Source organism: Cibotium barometz, chromosome 55 (genome assembly GCF_041138505.1).
Source record: "Cibotium barometz isolate CiBa-2024 chromosome 55, ASM4113850v1, whole genome shotgun sequence".
Classification (NCBI taxonomy): domain Eukaryota; kingdom Viridiplantae; phylum Streptophyta; class Polypodiopsida; order Cyatheales; family Cibotiaceae; genus Cibotium; species Cibotium barometz.
Genome location: NC_141100.1, coordinates 21205856 through 21213202, shown reverse-complemented (window position 1 = coordinate 21213202; position 7347 = coordinate 21205856). Strand labels below are relative to the sequence as shown.

General features: G+C 38.5%; 1 pseudogene; it reads left to right on the top strand.

Annotated features, from left to right (window-relative positions):
• The first annotated feature begins 345 nt into the window (after nt 1-345).
• Nucleotides 346-1376, top strand: LOC147607502 (ABC transporter G family member 1 pseudogene; annotated as a pseudogene).
• The last annotated feature ends 5971 nt before the right edge of the window (nt 1377-7347 follow it).

The following is a 7347-nucleotide window of genomic DNA, read 5'->3' as shown; positions in this document are numbered from 1 at the left end:
TGTTGGTTGAGTCAAGTTAGGAGTGGTTATCCGAGTAGGTGGCTAAAGTGGAGGGGGAGTCCTAAGTTATCCTTCTCTTGTAAAAGAGAACTTGCCTTTGGCTTTAATAGTTGGCAAGAAGTGGGTGGAAAGTCCTTAGAATCTATCATCCAAAAGGGGCATTGTCCACCCTGCTTGTCTTTAAATAGTATTCTAGAAGGTCACAATAAAGTCCTAGTATTCTTGTGTTAGAGAAATCTTATTTTGTTGCCACTTTTTTTTTGTAGCTCTTACACTAATCCTCTCTTTTTGCTTCACAAAAAAGAGGAAAGCTCTCTTCCCTTTACGCAAGGTGCATCATACGAGATGGGGTTGTAGGACTATGCTGAAACACGTGTGGGTGGTTGGTACATCCATGGGATTAGTTGTGGGGAGAAAAGGTATCTCTCCCATCACCATTGAAACCCTCAAGTAACCCCCCTGCTCTTCCTTGATGAACCCACCAGCTGCCTCGACAATGCAATAGCTTTCCATGTGGTCAAAATGCTCTAGACACTTTTCAGATTTGGTAGAACCTTGCTCATCTCTATCCTCTAGCCACCAAGAAGTAAGGTCTTTTAACTCTTACATCATTTGTGCCTACTTTCATTTGGTCAAACAGCTTACTTTGGCGAAAAAGCATTTGCAAAGCAGTTTTTGGAGGATGTCGAATTCCCGTGCCCGGCATTCCGAAACCCATTAGATTGTTTCCTATGGATCGTAAACTTAGATTTTGGAGAGAACAATGATGACGACAACATAGAGATGGGGAATGGAAGAATTGCGAGATTACACAAAGCTCAACATCTCATAAAAGCCTATGGGGACTCAAATATCAGAAGCGCTGTCAATCTGAGAATTCAACAAGCTTCTCAGAAGGAAGGTGACCTGATAGAGAAAGGTGATGCTCGTGGGGTGAGTTGGTTCAAGCAAGCCTTCTATTTAACATCAAGATACTTCACACACATGAAAAGGGACGTTACCTATTAGTTGTTCTGACTATTTGTTTATGTGATGTTGTTAATATGTGTGGGCACAATCTACTACAAAGGTGGCCATTCTTATGATGCCATTAGGCAAGGGTGAGTATGTTTATCTTTGTAACTTCATTCTTGACTTTCATGGGAGTGGTGAGCTTCCCATCATTCACAGAGGACATGAATATCTTCACACGATAGAGGCTAAATGGAAACTACCGAGTCGCTATTGCCAGCACATTGTCTGCCTTCCATTTTGTGGTTTTGTTGGCTTTACTACCAGGAACAATTTTCTACACAATGGGTGGCTTACATCTTGGCTTTGACCACTTCATCTACTCCACAACCCCTAGTAAAGAACATCTAATTAGAATATTCTAATGAGCTCCTCGACACATTTTGTGCAGATACTCCATCTTGGCTTTTCAATTTGCTGAAAATGCACTTAATATTACTCTTGAGGTCCAATCTGCATATGTGTCCTCTCTATCCTCTGACACAAAACTCAACCATCCACACAACAGGTTCAAACCAAAGAGGAGGACGGTTCATTGAGGAGTCAGGTGTCAGAGGATGGCAGGACTCAGATAAGGGGTTAGACCCTCAAATCCCTTGCTCTAGAACCATGTTGATCAAGTCAACGTGTACCACTCTATTGAATGCCTACTGCCTCCTATCTAATTTAGCCTTGACTCAACTGAGTTCAAACATTCCCACTTATGCATCTTATGTGTCCTTTGACATAAAACTCAACCATCCACACAATAAGCTCAAACCCAAGAGGAGGAGTCAGAGGAGGAGTCATTGGAGTTAGAGGAGGGGTCAAAGGAGGAGGGGTGGAGGACTCTAAGGAGAAGTGAGAGAAGGAGTCAAAGGAGTCAGAGGAGAAGGGGTCAGAGAAGGGTTCAGAGGAGGGGTTAGTGGAGGAGTTGGAGGAGGAGTCAGAGGAGGAGTTAGAGGAGTCAGAGGATTGGAGAACTCAGAGAATTGGAGAACTCAGAGGATTGGAGAACTCAGAGGAGTGGTTAGAGGAGGCATAATAGAGGAGTAAAAGGAGGGTAGGACTAAAAGGAGGGATGAGAGGAGGAGGACTCAAAGGAGGGGTCAACATCCCTTTGCTGACTACCTATACTGACTCTTGTGTCTGATTTAGCCTCTGATTTAGCCTTGACTTAGCCGACTTAAAAAAATTCCACTTTTGTGTCCTCTGACACTTACAAACCCTCAAACACCTTAGATCCCACAATGATTCAGCAATACACTCCCTTATCTAACATCAACTAACCTCAAACTAACCCTGTTTGATATCCTCCAGCACACAAAACTCTGTATGACTTTGATAGACTTTTGGCTGTCAGATTTGACCCTAAATTGCTTCCTCTCAGCCAAAAAATCTTATTTCTAGCCTTCTACACCTTCAACTAACTTATCCTAACACTAACTAGTCATTGTTGACCCTCAGTTTTGTGACCCTGTCCATAGTCAGCCAACTCCCAACACTACCTTAGACATCACTCACAATTGATCTTCTTAGAAATCTCAATCAAAACATCATAACCACCATAACAAAAACACCATATCTCCAACACGACATTGACATTGAGGTCTAGATCATATCACCTAGAGCACTATATGGTTTTCACAATAGCTCAAGTTTGGGGCTCTCTTGGTTATGTTCACATGATGTCTTGTAACACTCTATGCATAGGCTCTATGTGTAAACTTCTATGGATAAGGCTTCTATGCATCGGCCCTATGCATAAGGCTCTCTCCCTCCTATAGGATGACTCATTCCCAACGCCGCCTAGTTTTGACAAGGGATGCACTGTTGAAATACCCGTCGATATAAATGTCAAAAAATATCTAAATGAGCATTAAAATAACATGCAAAAATGAATGTTGAAATAAGTGTCAAAATAAAGGTCGATATAAGCGCCAAAAAGTGTGTCAAATTTAAAAAAAAATTGTTTTTTTGTGTGACTCCTTAAAAAAATAAAGTGTGCAAAAAAAAAACATTAACAAAAACCAAGTATTGCTTGGTAAATAAAAATGAAATAAGCTTCTATAGCTCATCATCAACTCTCTCATCCTCCTTAGCTAGATCCATGGCTCCAAATACATCTATTTCCAGAAATACCTCTCCAACTGCATCTTCATCAATGGGTGTAGCCTCCGTATCATCCTCTTCTATTTCATGCATTAGAGGTGGTTGTGTTGAAAGTTATTGTTATATTTCTTCTTCAAATTTTGGATTAGTTATTGTGTTTATTTTTGGTTCAAGTGCTAGTAATTATTGAATTACTATACCTTCATTTGATCCTTCTCATAGTTGTTCAACTAGATCAATATCTATTTCTTATGCTTCTTGAGGGGGTTTCTCAACCTCTACTTCATCTGATATTTCCATATCTTCAAATATTTTTCTAGTGTGTAGATAAATTTAGATTACAAAAAAACACCTATGATCTCTCAGGTCCATCTTGAAGATGACCTACTCATAATGCTCTGGTAGCACAAATGTGTCCGTTTGGTTTGTCCATATCTTTGTGGAGTCAACTTGAACAAATACATTGTTATCTCTGCACATTCTTGCTTGTGGTCCTTGAGTCACTACCTTGAACCACTTCACATAAAAAATGAACATAAAAAACTTTCTGAACCCAACCTTGATAATGCCAACTTCACTACTTAGATAACTTCACTACATGAAATTTGCTTTGATAGTGCAATCAAATGTTGTTCTTTTCTTTTCTATTCTCTCCACCTGAAAGTGATGACCACGTGACCAAAATGCACTAGATTTGTGATACTGCAAAGCAAAAGAAGATCATGAAATTATATCAAGAACAAAAACTTATACAAGACTATGTCTTATGATATCTTGTGTACATATAAAAAATATCCATTGTTCTCTAAATCCCTTGTCCTTGAGGCTCTTTCCCAATGAGCACACTCATCCTCTTCTTGTGTCCACAATCATGGCATATCTGGGTCTGACGTACTAAGAAATTCTATTATGTATACAAGAGATTCTTTAACAAGCCATCCCATTGCCATACTGCCCTTAGGGAAAGCTTTTTGACAAACAAAACCTTTCAGTGTCTTCATAAATCTCTCAAGGAAAAACATCCATTGGCTATGAATAACACTTGCTATAAAAACCTCGTCACAACATGAACAAGTAGGTGCAATTGAATGGTCAGGAAACTTGTTGGAAAGAATTTATCTGCCATTGTAACTGCTTTAATGGAGTTTAGACGAGGTACTTCCAGCATATTTCTTCTGATATTCTTATTTGATATCCATCATACCACCACTGCACTAATCTTATATATTTTCACTCTTATGTCTTAGATAACTGAGGCAATCCTTAATGGCTATTCACAGCACAAACTGTAAGATTTGTGCCGGTCATCATGAGACCTAAGGTCTTCATCCTTTGTGAATCCTCTCTTCAAGAAATGCATACAACAAGTAGGAATACGAAAGTCATTGATGCACTTCTTTACACCACTTCTTTACACACCACTACTCTTCTTTAGTTAAGACCTAAGGTGCTCTAGGGAGAATCACCTTCCCATCAAGTCTGCTCTATGCCCATACGTTTTACATGCAATCCACCTCTTGTAGATCATCTCTTTGTTTCTTACTCTCTTTATCACCTGTGATGGTTTTTGAAAGCATGCACGCAATGTTATTGAAAATACACATAGGATCAAGAAGATCCATCTCTATGGAGTGCAACATTTCTTTTGCTCAAGCATGGACCAAAGGCATCTCATTGTCTTTTAGTAGAATTTGATCCTTCAATAACCCGTTACATATAACAGAACAAACAGTAAAGGATAAATACAAGACATTCATGCAAGCATGTGAAATAGAGAGAGGGGAAGGGACACATACCCCATAAGTTTTAAAACACTCATATCAGACCACACATATATTGATTGTAAGTTCAATATGGAAAAGCAAGTGTGGAGAACTGAAACACGTGCTCTAAGGGAAAGTGGTAGATGGAAAAGCCTACGTAGCTCTTTTTCCTCTTGAGAAGCATTCTCCACATGTCATCTGATGTCTTCTACTTCTTGAGCCATTGGATGCTCCAAATTATGATCGTCTACTCCGTAGCTTGTGTCGTGCACATGGCATCTGTCATGTCGGCCATGTCATGTTCTAGAACTTGATCATCCGAGTCCGTAAAAGCTTGCTCATGTTCCATCCCATCGAGGTTGCCTGTACCCTTTCTCTTTTTCTCTGCTCACGTTGGACATCCACCTTGTTGTCTGGGCGAACATTGAGGCCAGTAAGTAGATGTTACCAAGCTCTATTGGAAATACGTCCCATTTTTTGGAATTCTCGTTGTAAATTCTTTGATGTTAGGGGACTTGCTACTTGCAACAACGATTGCATGGGCACAACATTTTCTCCTCTAAATTGATAAAATTTCAAAGATTCATATCACTCCACGAGCTCCATGTATGTTGAATATGCATGTAAATTTGGTTCCAAATGAGGGGGAGGTGGAACTTATTTTATACTTCATGCATGGCCTAGTCAGTGTATTCTTATTTTTTATAGGAAGGTGTCGGGCCGCCAAAAAAATTAAAATTTGAATGTGAATTTGAATTAAAAAATGAACTGAAGTAGGCATCAAGGAAAATCACTATAGAAACAAGCATCAAAAATAGGTTTTATCGATGTGTATTTTGGCGCTTTTATCGATGCTCATTTCGGCACCAGTATATCAATGCCTATTTTGATATGGAAATTATTAACAAAACTGTGACGCCTTACTATTAGCATTTTTGAAATGTGGATTTGCTTGTCCGAACTCCCCAAAGAACTACAGATTCTCGCCTCTGCCTTCTCCCATCCCTTTCTTATTTCAGTTATTTTTTTGTATATGTGTGTCTCTAATATGTAGCTTCTAATTGTGTGTTTATTTTGCAGCTTATAAGTGCTAAGACTCCAAGTAGCCCATTACCTTTCTCTTCTTTTTGTTTGTTTATTTGCTTTGATTTTGATCATTTCACCCTTGGGTGTTAGGGTTCAGTATTAGCTTAGGTTTAATCATGCATGCATCTGGCTTAAGGCTATGCTTAAGGCTTATGCATAAGCTTAAGAATTATGCTCAAGCTCTATGCATAAGGCTTAAGCTTAGGCAAAGAGATTGAAGTTTATGCATAGAGCTTCAAGCTTATGCAAAGACATTGAAGCTTCAAGCTTATGCAAAGACATTCAAGCTTTAAGCTTACACTATAACACATCGGAAGTGTAGTAGCGTTTTTGGAAGGAAAATATCTAGGATTTTCAAGATGCTCAACAGTGATCTATCTGCTGCTCTCCAATGATTTTTCGCTACTATGCAATGCTTTTAGTAGCGCTTTTTTGCTACTCAGCAGCGTCTATAGTAGCGAAAAAACACTGCTATATTGTAAAAATATCCCTCTTCTTTTGTTGCCGCATAGTTTTATCTTTTGAATACAATAAACTTGTACTCTTAGTCTTTTTTGTAGATTCTTGCCTTGTCCCATCACTTTTACCTCTCCTACCCTATCCTCCTCAAGCTTAAGCAAGATATGTCTACTGTTTTCCTTCATTTCCTATGGAAAGAAGCTTTCCATTAAAGCTTTCTTGTGAGTATTTCCGTTCTCTTTCTTCTCTTTTAACTTTTTCTTTTCGTCTTTTTTCCTTCTCTCATTGCAGTTTGACCCTAACCCTAGCTTTTACATAGAAACCCTAATAAAGAGATTTGATGGAGATCTCTCCATCAAAGCTTTCTATTATGTTTTCTATTTAGAAGCTAGGGTTAGGACTAAGCTATAATGAGAAGCTATAATGAGAAGGGGAAAAGAAAGATTCAATAAGTTTTCTATGTTATGCATAATCTTTTATTAAGATTTTTATTAAGATTAGGGTTTTGTATATGCTCTCTATTAGGGTTACTAATACTTTTTTTCTTTATTTGGTTTGATTTTGTAGGTTATCCACACATACAAGCCTCATAAGGTAAGAGATCTCTCCCTTTTATGTTTCCTCTCTCTTATGCTTTTACATGTTAAAAGGTTTTTAAGTTTTAGGATTTGCTATTTTTTCTCCCCTACATGGATAGCATAGCTCCTATCCAAAGGTGGCCATATGCCTTAGCCTCATGTATGAGGCTAGTACATAAAACTTATGTATTAGCCTTATGCATAAAGGTAGTGCGTAAACCTCATGCATAAGACTTATGCATTACCATTTAATGTATAAGCCTCATGTATGAGGCTTATACATAAGGTTTATGCATGACACTTTTGCATAACGCCTCAAGCATAAGCCACATGCACAAGCCTCATGTATAAAGCTTATG